Source organism: Crinia signifera, chromosome 2, assembly GCF_055691185.1.
Source record: "Crinia signifera chromosome 2, ASM5569118v1, whole genome shotgun sequence".
Taxonomy (NCBI): Eukaryota; Metazoa; Chordata; class Amphibia; order Anura; family Myobatrachidae; genus Crinia; species Crinia signifera.
The window spans coordinates 84,621,346-84,644,885 of record NC_139218.1 but is presented as its reverse complement, the minus strand read 5'-3'; the positions used below and the strand labels follow the sequence as shown (position 1 = coordinate 84,644,885).

Below are 23,540 nucleotides of genomic sequence, written 5' to 3'. Positions count from 1 at the left end.
CATACAGACGGGGGATGCAGAGGCGTGGTACGGATGTGTGAGATACAGGGGGAGATTCTCTAAACTAAAAATGTGGTAAAAACCCCAATATTGGGGGTTTTACCTCATTTTGGGATGCTCTAAGCTAACCGCGGCGGGGGGCTTCGCCAGAAAAATTTGGCGAGGCCCCATAGAAGCCTATGAGCTTCTAACGGGATACCCTGCACTGAACCCCCCTCACCTGTTTCCTGGCAACACAGAGCTGTGCTGCCCGGACCTGTGACCTCCTCCTCCCTGCACTGTAATCCTCTTCCGGGTGCAGGGAGGAGGACAGCCCGCTGCAGCAGCAGCGCCAGTTAAGGGAGGGAGGGGAGAGCCGCCGTGTCCCCATGGGACCCGCTGACTCTCACCGCAAAGGACAGCTCTTAATGCAAAACTGTCCTTTGCCATAATTATTGCATATGTTAGTGCATATGCGATAATTATGAATGCGGTAGCCGGCGATAAGGGGTGCGGATGTTAGCGCATCCCCCCTCACAACCTGCTCAGGTAGAGCACTAGTGGTTGCAGTCATATGTCATGTTAGTGCCAGTTAAGCACCTTTTTGATTTGACTTGTGCCCCTTACATTGTGTTCTACTTTTAAACACAAAACCTCAAGAGTGATTCTTTGACAAAATAAATAAGCTTGTCACAACCAAAATTCCATTAAATAACAAAATCTTAAACATACTCAGAGAACAAACAGTAAAGACACACATTTTGTTGCATTTATGCATTCTCAGCCATGAACTTTGCATAAATTAAGCACTTTGGAAGTTTTTTACAGTCAAAATGCATAACTGTAAGCAACTAAAATAAAGAAAAAGGACTTTTTTTATTTGTAAGCATGAGTGACAAATATTTTGTGCCCTAAAAAAACAGTCAGAATCTATCAGCTGTCAGATGGTAAGAATATTTTTCTTGGGAAAAAAAAAATGACTGAATTTTAAAGAATCTAAATTTATGTGACCTTATATGACTAAAACATCATGCATACAATAACAAGATGCAAGGTTAAACATCCATAATGTTTAATGCAAGGTGTGTTTCTGTAGAATACAGGTAAGGAATTCTGGTTGCTACAAGTGTTCTTTAAACATTAATACATTGAGAAGTGACTGCTGAATGGGTAGCTTCTTTTACATAAAGCACAGTGTAATTTAGGTTTTGCAGTCCTTTACAAACCTTTTTGTCTGAATAGCATACTTAGGGCCTAGTATCCACTACACAATTTAACACTAATAAAATAAATGTGAATAGGTGTGACTAATACAAAAAATCATTCCCTCTAGCTGTTGCTATTACTTTGGGTTGTTTTCAAAATGCATACTGAATCTGCAATAATAAAACAAATACAGGTTGTTTATCCCTTATCCCAATGGTTCTCAAACTCGGTCCTCAGGACCCCCCAAACGTTTCACATTTCCAGGTCACCCGACCGGTGCATTACTGGCACATTTTAAAAGATCCACAAGTGAAGCTAATTACACTAGGCAATAGCCAAAAAGGATCCCACGTAAAAAAAAACAATTCTTACTGATTTCAATGCGCTTAACAGGAATATGATGTTTAATATTGTTTATTAGTTCAAGTTTTGAAGATCCTTAGTGATGAACTAAGATAATGGATAGGGATGGACAAAAGTTCCCAATGGCGTCTTTGTTGGACCACAAATACGAAAGCTCTTCAAGGACAAAGGTTTTGATGGTATCTTAACAGGTGATGAGACGACTTCTTGAAACGATTTTGGTCTGGTAGCACAAAACTTTTTGGGAAATAAGGCCGCAGCAAACTACGTTGAACTGGTTGAAAAGATGATTTCCTCATATCAGCCATTTGGGTGCAATATGTCTTTGAAGATGAGTTTTCTTCATTCTCACTTAGATTTTTCCCCAGCTAACTGCGGCGCCGTTACTGTTGAACACTGTGAACGTTCTCACCAGGATATTTCTGAGACAGAGAAGAGATACCAGGGGAAATGGAATGCTTCAATGCTAGCAGACTGTTGTTGGACACTTGTCAGAGATGCCCCGGAAATAGTGTACGAGCGACTTGCAAAATGAAAGCGGCATTAAAAGCAATGATTTGTATTATTGTTGATGTTGTGTATGTATATTAAGCGATTTGTTTTGGAAAACAACAAATGTCAATAACTATAAAATGGCAACAAATATTTCAATTACATTGTCATTTTCAGCACCCTAAATTCTATTAATAAACATGTACATTTTTAGGATCCCCCCAAAATATTAAAAAATTTGTTGTCCAGTGTTATTTCACTTGATTCTGTGAGACCTGCAAAACATGCACTGTGTGGGGTCCTGAGGACCGACTTTGAGAACCTGTGCATTATCCAAAATGTTTGGGACCAGAAGCATTTTGGATAACTTATTATTTAAATGAGAAATCTTGAGGACATGACCCATGTGTGAACGCAAAATGCATTTATGTTGTATAAACACATGAAATAAAAACACATTTATTTTATTCATGTATGAAACAAGGTTTAAAAACATGAAACAGTGTGTACAATTTCAGAGACTGAATTTGAATGGTAAGCAAGCTATTTCTTGCACATATTAAGTGAAAAGTTACAAATTATGTCCCCAGTAGTGCTTTCCGCAAGAAAGTACACTCCTGAAACTATGGTTTTCAGAATAATTTGGATAAAAGATATCTGGATAAGGGATACTCAACCTGTATAATGGTAACTGATTCTCACTTTATGCTCTCATTCAACCAGAGAATTGTCCAAGCGAGAGACAAAACAAAGCACAACTTCAACCACAACTGGGAGTAGAAAATATGCTGTGTTCTCCAAACTGTTTCAAACAAGTTAAAAACACCTGTATAACGGTCTTGCTAGGGCACAAATGTGTTACTTTTTTTTGTCTTTGTTCATTTTATTTAAATAATCAATATAACATCAGCTCTTAACATAGATTAATGAGACCTTATTTACTGAAGCTGCTGTGATTTACTACACAGGTACAGTATATGCTATGTAAAATATACACATTGGACAGTCAGTGTGGGCAAAAGCATCGCTGAAACACCTGTGGTGAAAATAGCTACCGTATCTTAAGCAAACAGTCCAAAACAAACTAATCATTTCTATGGAAAATATAATGTAATTTGCAGCCACTTCCTCACAGTTCTAATTAACATTAAAGAGGTCTTTTCTTGTTTATCACATTTCTATTCAATACTTATTTGGTTTATTTGTCCTTTTTATCTCACTTCACAAATGACAATATCTAGTGTTATTGTCACTGGAAATTAAACATAAGCGTGCAAGCAAGCGGATTGTATTTTCCTTAGGAAAATCGATCAAAAATACATACAGCAAGTGTTTTGTAATATGTTGTTAATCAAAGCAACACGTTTCTATGGGCATAAAGGCAGCTAGTCTACCGCTGCCTGGTTTATTAGACACCAGCACAGGCAGTGATCACACTGAATCTACCTAGAGGCTCGCATGAGTCTTCGATCCGATTGATGGTCATCTGTTCAGAGCCCCTAGATTGCTGGAATAGCATGCAATATATCACATGCAAAAGGACCACATGCAATATATCACATGCGATTGTGCCACTTGGGAAGCTCCTGGGTGGTTTAAGGGGGATTGGCTGTGACTTCTCCCCGCTGAGAAATCGCAGTAATGTACGGGAGCCTTTAGTCTGAAAAATTACGCTTCAGGAGAATGCACTAAATAATTTGATACATGACATTTGTGCATCACACACAGATTCAGGCTTGGTCACACACAGGTACACAATGGAACATGGCGTATAAAAAAAAAAAAAAAGCAGCGGGTGCTGCATTACAGACATACACGTGTCACATATTAAGTTCATCAGTGCAACAGTAGAGTAGGAAGAAACATCCGTTCATTGGGGGATACCAGGACCCACTATTTAAAATTTACTGGGTTGCTTCACTGTGTTTCATGAGTTATGATGGGAACTAAAAAAAAAAAACACAGAATATGCCCCCAGACATTTCCCTGCTGATACGCTCTCCTGTACTGTATTTCCCTTGGACACCTAAGTTCTGCAGCTCTCAAACCCACTCAAGCCAATCTTTCTGGCTGTACCTTTGGCACCTGCTTCTCCCTATTCATCCAGTGCTGGACAAACAGACAGGCAGTTTCTCTTCAGGGCTCCAAATGTTGGTTTGCTCTGTTCTCAAAAGGCTGGCTCTGCAATATATATTTTGCCCTTCTTTACAGCCACTTTCTTAATCTCACTACCAGTAGATGTAGTCTGCAGTGGTACCATTATATAATTCTTGCAGCTTTCCCTGAGGGTGTCTGTGGTGAACTCAAGGCCCAGTTCTCTAGCATCTCAACTGCCCCATTTCAATAAAAAAAAAAAAAAAAAAGGATCAGACCGTGCTCACTGGGATTTATTATAGACTTTCCCTATGTTGTGCAGGTGTGTGACGTTTTATTTAGGGTCCTGAGGAAGCTAATTTGCGAAGCGGTCACTGACTACACACCAAGTGTGTGTAACCCACTAACCTTTCCCAATATACCAATGTATTTTTGAATTGTGTTTAGTTGTGGCGAGCTTTCGGGATCCATTACACACGGACTTCCGCACTTAAGTGACGCGGTCTCTGGCGCCAGATTTCACGTCCTCCCTGCCTCTACTAACCCGACTGATCGAGGCGGTGCATACCAGCACACCTCACACCCTGCTCTACGGGCAGTAAGCAGCTTGACTAACTAACGGTCCCAGCAGTTATCGGCATACCTGAAGCGGGCTCTACACCCATGGGCAATGCACGCTGTCACTGTATAGGAGACCCCCAATACTAATGTTTAGTAGACTAAATTTACCTATGTGCGTCCTATAAGCCCGAACGAGGGAGGTAGTGCATATTGACACACCTCATACGCTGCTAGAACGGGCAGCACACAGCCTGGCGAACAAGTGGTCCCAGCAGATTATGGCAGCGCTAAAATGAGTTACACCCGAGTGCAGCATGTGCGGTCTCTGCATACAAGACCTCCAGGAAATTCATTCACAGCAGAGAAAGTATTTACTATTTTTCTACATTGATACAATAAGACTGACTACTGTGAAAGGGCACATATTGTAACCACTTTATCTACTATCTCATGATAAATTATTCTTGCCACACCATACCAACAAATTACTAAGGGATACTAAGCAGTGTGGTCCCACTACGTGACTATTTTAACTCACTACATATTGTCACTGGTTTGTTTGTTTGGTTTTATTTCGCAACTATTTAAAAAAATTATGATTAAAAGTCATATTTTATTAGTCTAAATTATTTCATGGTGCACCAGCAGGAGACACGCTTTTCTGTCCATTACTGAATTCCCTTGAACTCCTGTGCAAACGATTAAGTGAATACACACTAAACAGTAATGTTACATGAAGTTATCCTGCCCCCACTCCATACATACAGTTGCTGACAGTCAAACTGAGCTGAATGTACAGACAACTGTGGATATAATTAACGACCCGAAGGAGCATGCATTGGGATATATGTATTAAGCCTTACCAAGAGATAAATGCAAGGGTGATCGAGAGATAAAAGTCCAGCCAATCACCTGCTAACTGCCATGTTACAGGCTGTGATTGAAAAAAGCCAGTTAGGAGGCGATTGGCTGGATGTTTATCTCTCCTTATCACCCTTGCATTTATCTCGTTAAGGCTTAATACATCTGCCCAATTGCTACCGGTATTGAGCAGAAAAACGCTAATATTAACAAATAAGATCGCTTAGGAGGGCCAAAATGAGCAATATAAGGATAGGACGTCACCCATTTCATGCTGAGGGTGCATTTGTGTTGTTGACCATATAGTCATCATTGTACGACGACATCTGAACATGTTGCCAAATGTTAAGGACCCGTGGAAGTGCTCACCACTAATGATATAGTTATTGCACAAATCATTAACGATGTATCGTACAGAGTGCACGCAACTTTACTCAACAGGAATACAATTTGACCAGAACAATTAATTAGTTGACCTCTAATTTAATTTATTTACAGGCAGAGGGAAAGATCTTTATAAACTTGAATTCCCCCCCTCCTGGCATTAACATTGATATATACAATGTAATATATTGTTTTGAATTGTGAACATTGCACTCATGGTGAATATGTGTAAGAAAACGTAGAGTTGCATGCACTCATCCCACTTGGTGAAGAAGCTGGACAAGTCGGAAGAAGGTAGCTCTCCTACATGCTGGAAGAAGGTAGCTCTCCTCCATGCTGGATGAAGGTATCTACTGCAGCGTCAGGTGACTCAAAAAAATTACATACATCTTGTGTGATTTGTGAGAAAATAGAGTCACTGGGTCCAAGTCTCGAAGGTGGATTACAAGCTCCTGGCTCCATTCATGGAATTCCTCTAATTTTTCTGGAATTGTGGGCAGTTGCATTTTAGTGATGCAGAAGGGCAACATGGGCACAAATTCTTGGACAGTGCCTGGAAATTGTTTTCAGCACTTGTGGCAGGCAGTGATTGGTTGGTGTATCAGTCCCCACATTGCTCTCACATTGGAACTTCTGTGGCAGCAAACCTCCAACTGGGATTCACTAGTCCAAACCTGCAGATCCAGAATTAAGCATCACTTATGATCTTCCAGAAAGCGATTGAGCAACTGCCATCAAACCTTGCCCGCAATCATGCAGATACCTTGCTCAAACCACGTTTTTCGTGGTGTATAAAGCAAAATTAATCTCTGATGAGATGCCCCTTTCTTTCTTTAACTGGGCCACAGTCCCTGTAGAATCTTCCTCAACCATGGCCTGCACAATAGAAAATTGTCTACTGTGCAGGCCGGCCAGAGCACTGGTCTCCCAGGGACCATCTCCCACACAATTTAAAACACAGTGGTTCTCGACAGTACAGCAAAAGCAGCTGGCAGACTGTCAAATCTCTCCTCCTAATGCACACCACCACCTGCAGTAGTAGATGTGTTCTCCAGTGGCATCTGTTGAGCTCCATGATGAGTTTGTGAAGTGAACATGCTGACTTCTATGGTGTACAGCTCTACTTATATACAGTTCTATGCCTTGACATTTCACAAGAACGTTATTTAGCATTTGCAGTCCAAATCCAGACATACAAACCAAATGTCTACTTATGCACTGCACATACAAAAACTTATTTCACATCCCTCTTAGTTTATAGGGACATCTAAAAGCTAACTGGCACAGTCACGCTTTCTTTTTTTTTTTAAACACACAAAAATACTGTATTCACCTCAGTCAAAAACTCCATTCTCAGGAATAACAGGTCAGCACTTACTGCACTGTCGTGATGAAAGAATAATTCAGTTTGGTATGACACCTGTCAATAAATCAAAGCATGCACAAAGAACAGACAGCAACCTGAAACAGATTTCAGCACATGGCATACATTTAAACATGTCAAAAATGTGTAAACTTTCATATTAACCAGTGTTCAATTTATATGACATATAGTAAATTAGAAAAAGTATGAGCACTGAAAACAAATTAAATATTAACATCAGCCATCATGCAATACTGTGGATATAAAAAGTTTTCTCCTTTGGCATTTATCACACATCTTGGGAGTCAAAAGTAATTTTTGGAGGCATTTTTACCACAGATAAAAACAAAGCCATGTTACAGTATGATAACCTACTAATCCTGGAAAAAGCGTTTTTATTTTTATTCCAAAATACAGAAATTGGGATGGACATATTGTGTATCGATACAGCTAAATAAAACACAGGTGTAAACGGCCGCCAAGGTTATTATTAAAAGAAAAATAATGAACAGAACTGTTTATTTCTAAAACGAATAATCTCCCAAACTGAACATGCAAAAGAAAAGGGTTACAGTATAGAAGATAGACAATGTCTAGTTCGACACTGCTAAATTGTTGACACAAACTTATGGTCGACATAGGCAAGGTCAATGTTCGTTTAATTTTTTTGGTGTCTACATGGACACCATATATATATATATATATATATATATATATATATATATATATATATATATATATATATATATATATATACAGTGGTCGAAGTGGGGCGGTATACGGGGGTATGCCATACCGCCACTTTAATCTGAAGATAAAAAAAAAAAAACTTTTTTTTCCCCCTCAGGATGCTCTCTGATCACTCAGCAGCGCATATTGTGCTTTTGTAATACCCCTGTACAACGGGGCAGTCTGGCAGGGGACGTTGATGGACAGGGGGGTGTCCGAAGGTGCGCACTATATTCACTCTTTACTTTTCCATACCCCCACTTCAAAATTTCCATACCCCCACTTCAAAATTTCCACTTCGACCACTGTATATATATATATATATATATATATATATATATATATATATATATATATATATATATATGTACCAATTTTCTCTCCATGTTTCAAGCATTGTGCCTTGCTGCGCTTGGCACACCATTATATTCCAACTCTATGCCCACTTGCATAAAGTAAGAAAAATCACCTTTTTTTTTTAAATACTAAAGAAAAACTCATGTCGAGCATAAGCTTGGATCGACCCAAGGTATGTCGACCGTTTTTAGGTGTCGACCTAGTCACTGTTCACCATTAGTGGTCGACCTTGACCAGGTCTATCCACTGACTGCATACCTAAGAAAAGGGAAATTTTTAAGGAAGTGCATAACAACTCTGACAAAAATATAGTATTCTATGACATTTATGGAATTTACTCTTGGGGGTTGATACAGAGATGTACACAGAAGAGGAACAGCTTTAAACAGTTTCTGTGCTGAAATATAGTACCACCTGCAAGAAGAATTTGAAGGAAAAAAGATGCCTAAAGTCAGCATCTCAAATCCAATGTCAGCGTTCGAAGACACAGGATCGGATCTCAAATGGCCATCTGATTCTGCCTAAGCTCAGTAGAATGGGCATCACCTGCACGCTTGCATAACCAGTAAAACAGAGGATGCAGTCACTGGTCTTGCCACTGCAAAAAAACAGGATGGACATGCCCCCCAAGGGATTGGAACCTTTCCCCACCCCTCTGTGTATCATTTCACAGGACCTATTCTGCACAGTCGCAGGCCCTGAGCATGCCCAGTTCCACTAACATCGGAGGTGTACATAAACAGTAGGTTTATGTACAACTCTGAATTAGCCCCATGAAAAACAAAAAGGACACCCCTGTACAAGAAAACATCAAGGGGGCATTCAATAAATCCTGCTACTAAGTGCTGGGCGAAATCTATGGGGCAAATGCTATTCAAATAAATGGCTTTTGTTGCACTCCTAAAAATGAAGACTCGAGAGCAGAAAACCCAATGATTCTACTTAAGCTATGTAAACAATGGGGTTATTAGAGAGTGTTTATTTTTTTTATTGGACTAAATCTCACAGAGCAGCAAAATAAAGGCTCCATCTGCTGGGAATTGAATACTTCCAGATTAAATAGCTCTTTAAATCTTGCAGTCAGTTTTCCTGAAAGCATGCGGGAGAGCCATATAGAAGAGGAAATGTTAAAGAGATCTAAAGTGTTTGAAAATATTTTTTCCAACTAAAAAAATGACAAAAACAAGACTTCTATTTGAAAATATGCAGATCTATTGTCCATTTCTATCCTGATGGAACTTGAGTAATACTAGTGAAAGCTACACCATCCAACTGGTAGAAATTCTTTAGGTGCCCATTCACTAGGCAATTCACATGTGATTTGGGCTCTTTAAATGCAATTGCGGCAATGAATCACATGAAACGTGCCCAAAAGTGCAGTCCTGTACACATCGCACCATAGCCTGCAGTTCGCAGCAGCTGCAGAAGTGAATTGTTGGATCACATACAAGCTGAGCAAGTTTGGCTGGGATCACATCATATGCGAAAGGACTGCAAACGATATATAGTATGCCTTCTGCTGTCTTGGTAAGGTCCCAGGGGGGTCATAGGGGAGATTGTGTGCAACTTCTTCGAGGGGAGTAGTCGCACAAGTGTATGCCCAGCTTTTGATGCAACTGTAGCTAAAAATGGAACTCGCATAAGATTTTGGTACTTGTGTATTAGCAGGGCACCCAATTAGCATATGTACGCTAGCGTAATCACATTGCTTGGCCCATTTTTGTGCCCTGCGATGCGATCTCACTAGTTAATATGGTACTTGTATATTAGCATGGCGGCCGTTACGCAGTTAGCATAGCAGTGCTGTCAATCAGCGTAGGCTGCGTAAATAGCGTAGTCAGTCAGAAGTAGAGTTCCCGCTCCCTGTCAGATTCAGTCAGAGCTGAAGAAGTGAGAGGAATGGCTGCATCAGTGAGAGGTGAAGAAGAAGTGACCGTAATGGCTGCAGAAAGTGTCACAATGTTCACCCTATCCACGCCAGCCCGAAGAGTGGCGAGCGGATGCGTTACATGTCCTCCCAACCTTTTCATACCCCCCAAAAAATAAAATCTAGACATTTAAATTGTTCTTTAGTAAATGTATCTCTAGGTGTGCCAGATTCGGTATGAAGCCTGTAAAATGGGTACAGGGTGTCAGTCAATAGAGTTGTGTCGACATCACATATTTCTATGCGATATGAAGGAAACCTGCCTGAAGGACATGTTCTGCTGTCCCATAATTGATCATGACAATGTAGTGAATTCAGTGGACTTGGTGATTTGAGGTTTTGCCATGGAAACCCATTCCATTTACTGGCCTCCAGTCTGTCCTGAACTCTGCAGCTAGACTTATCTTCCACATCTGCTAAGTCCCTACAAGAAAATCTACACTGGCTTCCATTTCCCTACAAGATCCTCTTCAGGGATACGGTCATTGGGTCTACAGCAAGTTGGTCGACAAGTGTTGGGTCGACACAAGCATTAGATCAACAGGGTCTAGGTCAACAGTCAAAAGGTTAACATGGGGTTTTTCACTGTTTTTTTGAGCAGACATGTGCTGGCAGGCGGTACTTCATGACCTAGAATCCACTAGGGCATGGTGGAAGAATTAAAATAGTGTGCCGAGTGGAGGGGCTAGGATCAGCATGGAGTAGCAGCCACGAGCTGCGTCTCCTCTAGGAAAATCAACAGAGAAATCCTGCATCCTACCATGTCATAGCGAGAGCGGCTGGAGGAAAGCGTGTAGCGAGTGGTGTGCTGGGCAACGATTCTCTGCTTTGAAGTGGTCCTGAGAGGTAGACCCCGGCGGTTGGCCCTGACGCCGGTGTCAGCAGCGGGAGGAAGACGCCGGGATCCTAGCCGAGAGCAGTGCAGGACGGACGCGTGAGTCATATCCGCCCTGCGACCTTCTGCGGACCTGGAAGCGGCTGCTGCGCGCTGACTCGGCTGCCGTGCGATACCCGGAGATTCGGAGCTGTGTGGTGGATGCTGCTGGCTTTGGGGGACTGCTACAGCTGTGGGGTAAGACTACTGACTCTAAATATTAACTACTGAGGCACCTGGCTTGAATAGTCGATATAAAGTCTGTGTGCTCTGGTTCCTTCATTCGGCTCCTGTTAAGCTAAGTGTGGGACTCTCTGGCTGAATATGTGGATCTGCAGGCCCTGGTGATAGGGGGTCTATATTGAACTCAATTGTACTTTTTGTACTCCACTGACCAGACTACTCCTACTGTAAAGACCACTGTTGTTGCTGGCGACTGGAGCCCAGATACACGCTAACAAACAGGAGGAGAGAAGTGATAATAGTTCAAAGGAAAAAAAAAAAAAAAAAATCAAAAAAAAAGAAAAAATCAAAAAAAAAAAGAATAAATAAAAAAATCTTATGCAGCGGTGCTGTGAGCCACGGACATTATAGGCTACAGCACATTGTTGAAGGTCCACGTGTTAAGCTGCTGCTGATTGGGAAGTGAGCAGGCGATATTGTCTAATCCTTCTTATAATTTTCTTTTTTGGGGTCATCCCTTAAGCCAGCAAAGGTTTAAAAAAGTTAGCCCTGGAATTAAGTGGCTAAAATTGGACAATATATATATATATATTTTTTTTTTCTCTCCTTTTTCTCTCTCCGTGGGCTACCTCCAAAACTTCTATATAATTAATTATGGTGAAAGGCGCGGCGGCGGCAGCAGCAGCCAAACTAGAGAAATTCGCACGGGCATCTCAGTCATCTGCAACTGCAAAACGTGGTGATGCAAACGATGCAAGCCTCTCAACCTCTGTAATGGAGGGAGATACCTCTGTAGGCACCGACCCAGCACAATCCACAAAACAAATCCTCCAAGCCATAACGCTTTCTGAGCAGCGTGTCACTGACAAAATCGGACAATTACAAACCGATGTATCCCTAGTACGGCAAGATTTACAAAAAATAAGGGAAAGAGTGAATGAGACTGAACACCGAATTTCAGCCCTAGAGGATAATGCAACTCCTATGCAAAAAAAAATGCTTGAACTGTCCACCCAGGTAGCCAGTATGCAAAACAAAATGGCCGACATCGAGGGGCGGCTGAGGCGAAACAATGTTAGATTTGTTGGGCTCCCAGAAAAAGTGGAGGGCACTGCCCCGGAGACTTTTTTAGAGAATTGGCTGGTTCAGTTATTTGGGAAGACAGTCTTCACTATACAATTCTCAATAGAAAGAGCCCACAGGTTGCCAATGCGACCCTTACCACCTGGAGCCCCAGCCAGGACCCTCATTGCACGATTCCTACATTACAAGGACAGAGATATTATCTTGCAGTTGGCGCGAACAAAAGGGCCCTTGCAATGGGATGGGCAGAATGTATCGGTCTTCCCAGATTTTGCACAGGAGGTGCAGAGGAGCCGCTCGCAGTTTGTACAAATCAAGAAGAAGCTGCGGGACCGCAGCATACAATATTCAATGTTATTTCCGGCTAAACTGCGGGTGGTCTACGAAAACACAACATTTTTCTTTAGTTCCCCCAAAGAAGCTGAGAGCTGGCTTGAGAGACAGCCACAAGCAGGGGGTGGAAAATAATATTCTTGTTATGTCGTAAAATTGGTATTCTATAATTATATACTAGTTTGACACGCTTAGGAGGGTTACCCTAAAAGTTATCTTGCTATGGTAAAGGATAGGATGTAACATACTGATGTATAGAGAGGAGACTCCGCTGAAGATAGTATAGGGGGTTTCTTTTCATTTTTTGAATAATCCCCTATTCCCAGATTGTCTCTCTTTTTTTTTTTTTTTTTTTTTTTCTTTCTCTTGGGATGCAGGTATGCCCTAGGTTAACAGGGTTATGCAGGGTGGGTAAGGGAGGGAAGGGAATGGGTTGTTTAGTTTTTTATTATTTTTTTTTGTTTATTTTTTATTATCATTTTTTATTGTTGTTTGAGAAGCCATCTATATTTGCCAATCTATATGTTGTTTCTTTATAAAATGAATATGTACAAATTATTCGGGAATGTAAGGAATTCCATTAACTCTAGAAAACGAGACTATTTTTTGAGAAAAGTATTGTGTATGTATCTGTTCTCTTTTTTCTTCCCCACTTATGATGGTTAGTCTTGAAGAAATACACCTAGTTGGGTGGAATGTTAGAGGGTTAGGTGATAAAATTAAAAGGGCGTTAGTTCTGTCACAGGTTAAAAAATATCAGGCAGATATTATATGTCTTTTTGAAACGCATTTGGTTGGAAACAAGGTATTATCTCTCAAGAAACCCTGGGTTAGCCATTTGTACCATTCCACATTCGCTAGCAATGCAAGAGGGGTATCTGTACTGGTACGTAAAAATGTTCAATTTAAGGTAGAACAGACTGAGATTGACATATATGGTAGATATGTGTTTTTGCGGGCATATATCAATAATAAACTGTGGCATTTATTAGCTGTATATATCCCTCCCCCGTACAGTAATGATGTTATACGACAAGCCATCAAATTTATATCTTGCTCACACAACACCCCAGTAATCTGTATAGGTGACTTTAATAACGTTATGGATACAAACATAGATAGAAGGAGTGAGACTAAGACGTATAAAGGGAAATCCTTCTCCCCTACGCCCTTTTCAAAGCTTATCGCCGAGATGGGGCTGGTAGATATATGGAGAGAGCGTAATGTAGAGGTTAGTCAGTACTCCTGCTATTCTGCAACCTTTCACACCCTCTCGCGTATAGATATGGCTCTAATCTCACCAGAATTAATCCCAGATGTAACAGGGATATGTTATCTGTCTAGAGGAATATCCGATCATTCCCCGGTTTCTCTTGCCATTCGGGTAAACCCAGATAGAGGAATGAAGATGTGGAAACTCAACCCATTCTGGTTGACCCAAATGGAGGATAACCTGGAGATGATTGAAGGATGGGAGAGGTTTCAGATAGATAACTTAGCATATAACGATCCAACTATTAAACATGATGCCTTTAAGGCTTATATGCGGGGCCTATTTATAAAAAGTATATCTAAAATTAAAATAAAGCATAGCAAGGAAGAAGAGAGATTAGAAATTAAGACCCGACAGTTGGAGAAAATATATGTTGCCTCACAACTACAGTCACATAGGGAGGAGTGGCAAGAGACACAACAGGAATGGGTGAATTATCTATATGAAAAATCTAGGCGCAGATTTTTATTTGCGGGGCATGAGAGATACCTCCAAGATGAAGCGAACGGTAGATATCTTGCATATTTATCGCGAGCAGACTTGGGTAACAGTAATATAATTCAAGCAATAAGGAATGCGAGCGGACATATATGCTACTCAGGTGCGGATGTAGCTGAGGTATTTTGCGACTTTTACTCTGACCTTTACTCATCCCGAGCCTCTTATTCTGAGATGCACCTAAAAGAATATCTGGAGGTAATTAAACTCCCTTCATTGTCTAGGGATGAGGCAGAGGAGCTGGATGCCCCATTTACAGAAGCAGAAATAGAAGCGGCCATACTATCACTTCCATCATCTAAAGCTCCTGGAAGCGATGGCCTCCCAGTCTAAATGTATGATTTTTAGGAAGTTTTTTATTTCATATCTCCTAAAACTATTTAACTCATTATATGAATGGGGATCTCTTCCATTATCCATGTCTGAAGCTAATATTATTACATTATTAAAGCCAGGAAAGGACCCCCTACTTCCTGAATCGTATCGACCAATCTCCTTATTAACTATAGATGTTAAAGTCCTAGCAAAAGTACTGTCAATCAGGCTAAATAAAGTCATCACGAAAATAATTCACCCAGACCAAACTGGGTTCATGCCGGGGAAATCCACCTCCCAGAACTTGCGGAGACTTTTTTGCCATCTCCAGAGGGGTGCCTCTGTGGAGTCGGGGGCAGTGGTGGTGTCCTTGGATGCCGCCAAGGCCTTCGACTCCATAGAGTGGAGATATCTGTGGGGAGTGCTTCGGAAAATCGCTTTTGGGCCACGATTTATAAAACTAGTGCAGCTTTTGTACATAGCCCCACAAGCAAGAGTGACAGTAAATGGGTACACATCAAACACATTTCCATTGGAGAGAGGGACTAGGCAGGGGTGTCCCCTCTCACCGGCACTGTTTGCTATAGCTATAGAACCCCTGGCCTGCCTACTGCGAGATAAGGAGGAGGTCAGAGGGATTAAAATGGGAGGAGTGATAGATGTAGTGGCATTGTATGCCGATGATACACTTCTTTTTTTGGAAGATGCAGAAAACTCGTTGCAAGCTGCTTTCCAGGTTATAGATAGATTTGGGGTATTCTCTGGACTGTTGATTAATTGGCAGAAATCACATATATTCCCTCTATCAGGACGGATTCCAGACGGTGTTCGTCTGGACTCACCTCTCCAATGGACCACTAGGTTCAAGTATCTCGGGGTATGGATCGTGCCCCACGCGACTGATTATATAGTACAAAATATTGACCCTATTATACAGAACTTTAAAGATAGAGCCCAGGCTTGGAGAAAATTGCCATTATCTGTTTTGGGGAGAATAAATTTATTTAAGATGGCTATTCAGCCTAAATTCATATATGTATTACAGAACTCACCTATATACATTTCAAAGAAGATATTTGAAAAAATAGAGAATGTATTGCTATCCTTTATTTGGAACAACGGCCCAGCTAGAATATCAATTAAAATCCTGTACAAGAAGCAGTCATCAGGAGGCTTAGGATTATCCAACATGCGGCTATATTATGTAGCTTCGCAATTAGCGTATATGACTGAATGGGTGAACGGCAATATTGATCCAACAATGGTTGGTTTCTTAGCAGAACATGTGAAATGCTCTTCTTCCTTTTCCTTTTCTCCGCTCCAATTTTTATTATCCGGTTGGTCAACTGCTAAACTACCGCATATGCTCCGACAAATATTAATGATATGGAGATTTACAAATAAAATTTATGACTGGACAGGCCAGGATGAATCGTCCCTGCTATGGTTCAATACCAGGTATCCAGAACTGCTAAAAATATCGAAGGATAATATCTGGATTATTAAAGGCCTGGTCTCGATTGGCCAGATATATAGTCAAGGAGTGTTTAGATCTTTTCAACAATTGAAGGAGAGTTATGGAATATCAAATAATAATCTGTACAGATATTTTCAATTAAGACACGCAGTAGAAGCCCAGTTTCCACGGGGCCCCCCGGAGATTTGTAATTCCCCCATAAAGAAGGTGTTACTCAAACTAGGACAGAAAGGAAAAATGTCCAAGCTATATGAATTAATCAATCAAGAGGTTATCCCGGATCAATTTGCCAAGCTTCGATTGAAGTGGGAAATAGATCTAGGATCTCTCTCTAATGAACAATGGGAACAAATATTAGGATCAATAAGGTACACTACCCCGTGTATTAGATTCAGACAAACTTTTTTTTATATTCTTCATAGAGCCTATCGGACGCCGGTATTTCTCCAGCGGGTAGGCTTCATGGATGACTCCAGCTGCCCGAGGTGTGGGAGCGATAATGCGGGGTTCTGGCATATGATATGGGAATGTTCGAGTATATATGGTTTCTGGGAGGCTGTGTGGAGGGATATACAATTCACAATTCCGTCACTTCCGATAATTAATCCAATAACCTGCCTATTCGCGGTAGATTTGGAAAGTTCACATTCACTAAATGTATATGAATATGTACTATGCCTCACCACATTAGCCAAAGTAATAATAGCGAGAGTTTGGCTCTCGACAGATACCCCTAACATATATAAATGGAGAGCGTTAGTTAATGAGGTTGCTTGTCATGAACGGCATATGTTTAAAACACGTGGAGCCATTCATAAATTTCAGGAAAAGTGGGATAGATGGTGTACATCAAGATTAAGCAGGGAGGTGGAACAAAGACCCTAGATGGAAGAAGGCAAAGGCATAGATAACATGGAAATCTGCTCATGACCAAAATTAAGAATTAGGAACTGCATCATAGTAATCTCTGTTAAGTAGGGAGAGTTTACGAAGGATTGCTGTATTGTACTTGGCTAAAGCTTATACCTAAGTAAAATGGGAAGAGAGAAGGAGGAGGGAAAGGGGGAGCAAGGGGAAGGAAAAGAGAAGAAGAAAGAAGGGAAAAAAAGAAAAAAGGATTAATAAATGTAAATTGATAATAGGAGAGGGCGGTTAGGATGGCGAACAAACCAAAATTTAATTTGCTAGTTGGAAAAAATTTTTTTTTTTTTTTTTTTTTTGTTTCCACTATGTACCATTGAGGAATAATGTTGTATAGAGTCTTGGCCTAGGGGTCCATTACACAATAGGAGAAGGGACGAATAGAACGGGAAGTTAAGGGGGGGGGTAGGTATATAAATAAATGATTAAATAGGAGCACGTAAAATTCACACATAGCAAACACAACTTGTCTATAAAAATAAAAGGAAGACTAGCTGATAATTACACTACATCTTCACGGCACAAATGACTATATTAAGTAGATTAAGGAAAGGGAAGGGAGGAAGGGGGGGGGGGGGAATTACACTAAGTATAAATCACAACACTTTATTTTTCTTTTTTATTGTTTGTATTCTTCTTTGTATTTTAAAAGTATGAAAACAATAAAAAAATTACTTAATTAAAAAAAAAAAAATAGTGTGCCGAGTGCAGCGAGTCACTGTGCCCTCGCATTGGGATGCGTTGCATTGGAAACGGTTTCCATGTTGACTGTTAACATTCGGGTCAAAAAACATGGAAAACCCCATGTCGACCTAGACCCTGTCAACCTAATGCTTGTGTCAACCTAATGACCTGTCGACCATCTTGCTGTAGACCAGGCATTCCCAACCATGGTCCTCAAGGCACACCAACAGTGCAGGTTTTAGTGATATCCAGGCTTCAGCACAGATGGTTTAATCAGAATCCCTCAGATACTAATTAAGTCACCTGTGCTCAAGCCGGGATATCCACAAAACCTGCACTGTTGGTGTGCCTTGAGGACCATGGTTGGGAATGCCTGCTGTAGACCAAACTATTCCAACCCCCTCTTCAAACTCTTCACCCTCACATACAAGGCCCTTTCGAATTCCACTGCTCCCTACATCTCCAACCTCATAACCCTACACACTCCCTCCCGCCCTCTCCGGTCAGCCAATGACCGTCACCTTTCCTCTACCCTGGTCACTGCATCCTATTGGCTTATCCAAGATTTTACCCATGCTACCCCCCCTTCACTGGAATGAGCACCCTCACTTTATTAGACTCTCCCTGTCCTTTCAATGCTTCAAATATTCACTGAAAACCAACCTGTTCATTAAAGCATACCCTCCTGCATAACCTAGTACCAAGGCCACTATCCCTACCTACTGATTAGGTTCTGGCCATCCATTAAATGCTAATTTCTTGCCTTCAGGCCTCCTTACCTGCACCTCATGTTGCACGTCTGTTTCCCCCTCCCTCTAGACCAGGCATGTCCAACGTTGGCCCTCCAGATGTTGTGAAATTACACATCCCAGCATGCTTTGCAATAGTTTTAGCATTCTCTAATAGCAAACCTGTGGCAAAGCATGCTGGGATGTGTAGTTTCACAACATCTGGAGGGCCAACGTTGGACATGCCTGCTCTAGACTGTAAGCTCCTTGGAGGGCCCTCTTCTCTCGCACATCAATTACAACTCTCTTAACAACCTACCATCTATACTCGCATCTTTTTTCACTTGTGTTCATTCATTTCCAAGACAACTTATTTCTGGTAACATGCAGGGTACTTGTGTAGTTTCACGGCGCCACCGCGCGCACAGTCTGTGTCTGAAACTTGGCAGCCTGCCAGAGGCTCTGTTTAACTGTGCGCGTGCCGCTCTAGCTGTTCACGTGGCTGCTTTCCTTATGTAAGCTACGTTATCAGCGCTGCCCAGCGCTACGCTAACAGGTCACTGTGGTACTTGTAGTTCCACAGTGAAATAGGCAGTCCTGCGCACCGATGACAACGGGGGCACGTAAACTGGACACCCCGGCAATTTAGACGCTAAAGCGTCTAAATCCAGACTCCCTGAACTGTACACCCCGGCGATTTAGACGCTAAAGCGTCTAAATCCAGACTCCCTGCAAACCACTAAGATGGGGGCATCTAAATTTAGAAGTGTCTGAAATTAGTAGGGTCTAGGGGTACACTATTAAACCTGTTCACAATGACACTAGTCGACGTAACAGCTGTCGACATTGTTAATTCCGCTATCCACGCCAACCCGAAGCGTGGCGAGCGGCGGTACGCGTCCTACAACCTTTTCATAACCCCACTATCCACGTCTGCGTGGAGTTGATTTTATAAAGTGTGGTGAGCACAGCGAGCCCGAAGCGCGGCGAGGGGATGCGGATACCTGTGAAGCCCGTGAGGGGACGCGGATACCTGTGAAGGTATCCGCGTCCCCTCGCTACGCTTCGGGCTCAGTGACTCGCCACACTTTATAAAATCATCTCCACGCCGACGTGGATAGTGGGGTATGAAAAGGTCGCAGGACGCATACCGCTGCGCTCGCCACGCTTCGGGTTGGTGTGGATAGTGGAATTAACAAGGTTGACAGCTGTTATGTCGACTAGTGTCATTGTGAACAGGTTTAATAGTGTACCCCTAGACCCTACTAAATTCAGACGCTTTAGCGTCTAAATTTAGATGCCCCCATCTAAGCGGTTTGCAGGGATATTTAGACGTCTAAATCTAGACTTCTAAATTGCCGGGGTGTCCGGTTCAGGGAGTCTCTGGATTTAGACGCTAAAGCGTCTAAATTGCGGAGTTGTCAGTGGTGCGCAGGACTGCCTATTTCACTGTGGAACTACAAGTACCACAGTGACCTGTCAGCGCTGGGTGCACTGTTGCTGCCCAGCGCTATGCTGATAACGTAGCTTACATAAGGAAAGCAGCCACGCGCTGCGCTGAGAACAGCTAGAGCGGCACACGCACAGTAAACACTGAGCGTCTGGCAGGCTGCCAAGTTTCAGACACAGACTGTGCGCGCGGTGGCGCCGTGAAACTACACAAGTACCACATGCAGACTGCTCCTCTGCTTCCCTACATCTCAGCTGTATTATGTACTAAGAATTGTGCTGCTATTTTTTTCCTGTTCTTCAGTTACTGTTCTGTTTTGTCCTGCGTACCCTGTATTGTTCTAATTATGTGACCTATGTACGGTGCTGTGAACCACTCATAGCGCCTTATAAATTAAATGTAATAATAATTTTGCTCCCCATGCATAATTTTTATGCCGACATTAATGCCAGTGGAAATTCAGAACTCTTCAGCTATGGAATCAGTGTTGACTACTTTTACACACCATGCGCCTTACCAGTCATTGACCAAACTCTGATTTTATGTGGTTTTCCGCTTTGTGCCCTAGTTTTTATTGTTCCTAAATGCTTCCACTTTCAAATAATATCACTTACAGCTGACCCTGGAATATTCAGCCGGGATGAAATTTCACGATCTGTCTTATTGCATGTGCCACACTTGAGGTCACCAAGCTCTTTAGAACAATCCATTTTGTATCACAAAATTTTTGAAAATGGCTAAATGCTTGCTAGTAATGTCAGCATTGGCGGCTGTGTTAGCCAGAATGGAGGAACACTTTAATTTCTCTGTAGGGCACTATCTAGTGGCAATGAAGGCATTCCTCCGCAGAGGTGAGGAGCAGTGATGTCTTATGGGATTCAGTATTAAATCCCGGCGGTCGGGATCCCGGTGTTCAAAATCCCGACGCCGGAATCCCGACAAGGGGGGGACATGGTTCGCCCCCCCCTTGCGGGCTCGCCACGCAGCGGGCCCGGTGCCTCGCTACACTAATTTATTCTCCCTCCGAGGGTGTCGTGGACACCCACGGAGGGAGAATGTCGGGATTTCGGCGGTCGGTATTTTGAACGCCGGGATCCTGACCGCCGGGATTTACACTGCATCACGTCTTATGTATTAGCAGTGATTTAAATAGTACACCGCAGCTTTACACAGAGATTTTACATTAATTCACATTAGTCCCATCCCCAGTGGAGCTTACAATCTATATTACCTATGACAGGTAAAGACACATATAGACAGTATATTAGTGTTAATTGCTTTATCATAATGGTTGGCATGGGTTTCCTTCAACATTCCTATAGATTGCTTGTGCAAAGAAACCCACGTAAATGCACAAAAGTGCACACAAACCGCACTGTTAGGGCTATGGTGGGAAATGAAAACAAGACCTGAGTGCTTAGGCAATGGCTAGTCACTACACAATCCATGCAGCCCCTTTCTTTTTGTGTACCTATAGCATATATAAAATGCTTTTAGCGATGACCATAATTGCTGCTAGTTTTGCAGGCCTCTTGGAACCTACTGTACATCCCCATTCTTTGAAAATAAAACCTTTTGCAATTTCAAGTAACAATAAGGATACTCTGCTAGAAAAGGCTTGACAGTTAGGGGGTGATGTATATATTATCAAAAGAACAAAAACCTACAAAATGTTCACTTTCCCTTTAAAGTACAGTGGCATTATTATTCAGACATAAGCATGCAAAATATTACTGCAAGGTTAAAGTGAGTTTCGATGAAATCAGGCAAGTTAAATGGCACAATTGGTTATAATACCTTATTGTAATACAGGAATCTTGGCAGGAAAATGGTTAAAGTAGTATCTAGGGCATAAAATTACTGGGCAATGTTTGTTCATTGAACTTTAATTATTTTGTCCTTGAGAACGGTGCTAATGAAACCGAATTTCTTCTGTGCTTGTGAAGAATGGTTTCAATGGACTGTAAACAGGGCCAAGCAAATACAAGGGAACTGGCTGAGCCGGGAGGTTGCTAGGTGATGCAGAATGTAAACCCACTAACTCGTTAAAGATTTACTTAGCTTTTAGGCAACTCTCTCAGGCCCTCCAAAGTTTTTAGAACATTGCCGATTCAGGAGGCCAGTTGAAGACAAGAATATGAACAAATTGCTTAATCATTGCTCAACTTCAAAACTATAACCCCAAAAATGTAAATAAAAGTACATTTGCAGGTTGCAGAAGTAATGATTTAACATTTGTAGAAAGTCATCTAACTTTTAGACTTAGCTGAGTACATACATACAGATGTATCTGTCCAATTTGTCTGGTGGGAACAAAAACTGGAAATATATGGGAGCAAAGGACAAGCAACCATTCACTCCCAAATGCTTTAAAGTGGACAAAACACTTGTTTGCATACATTTGTTACATCAAATGGATTTAACCAAATTGTCCACATGACCATTGTCTGTTTTCCAATGTTTGGGAGCAAATGTTAGATTTCTGTATGATCCCATACATTACCAGATCTTTGTTCCCACTAGACAGATTGGACAGATACATCTGTAGGTGTGTACCCAACTTTAATCTGTCTGGTGGGAATACAAATCTGGCTATGTATTGTAGACTATGACAACTGATCATTTGCTCCCAAATGCAGGCAATGGTCATGCAGACAATTTGGTTAAAACCATTTTACTTAACAGATTTATCCAAATAATTTTGTTTTATTCATATTCCAAGCCTTTGGGATTGATCCTCATATGCTTTCATTCATTACCAAATTTTTTCCACACCAAATAGATAAATCTATAGGTGTGTACCCAGCTTTAGATTCTCACTAATTTAAAGCTGTGTACACACAGTACACTTATCGCTGGCAATATGGTCGCTGAGCGACCATATTGCCAGTGACTGGAGTGTGCACTGGCGATAAATCGCCGGCTGTGCGCTCCCTTTTTAGTCCCCTAATGGTCGCTGGTCGGAGGAGCTTGGTTCTCTTCTCCCGGCAGTGTGTCATTTTCATCAGCGACCATCGCTGATGAAAACGGAACACTGAGCAATATATTGCCAGCGATCATATTGCCCCATGTGTATGCACCTTTAGGCAATCGCTTTAGTCCAAAAAAAAAAAAAAAAAAAAAAAATTGCTTTAGCCAAAAAATAAAAAAAAACCTCATGTTGACCTTTTGACTGTTAACCATGCCTTTGTCGAGCTTCTGGCAGTGTCAACCTTCGGTATTTCGACCCTTTTTAGAGGTCAACCCAGACATTTCCCAAAAGTGTCAATATATGGAAAAAAAAAAGAAATGTAAGAAATTTTTATATATATAAAATAATGATATATATATATATATATATATATATATATATATATATAATGATAGAAGTGTATTAGTTAACCAATTAGCCTATTAGATACTGCT

At 41.5% G+C, this 23,540-nt stretch overlaps 1 protein-coding gene across 1 annotated transcript in view; it reads right to left on the bottom strand.

Moving 5' to 3' along the window:
- POLA1 (DNA polymerase alpha 1, catalytic subunit) overlaps positions 1-23,540 on the bottom strand; it is a 332,356-nt gene that overhangs the window by 81,980 nt on the left and 226,836 nt on the right. The window lies entirely within an intron of this gene.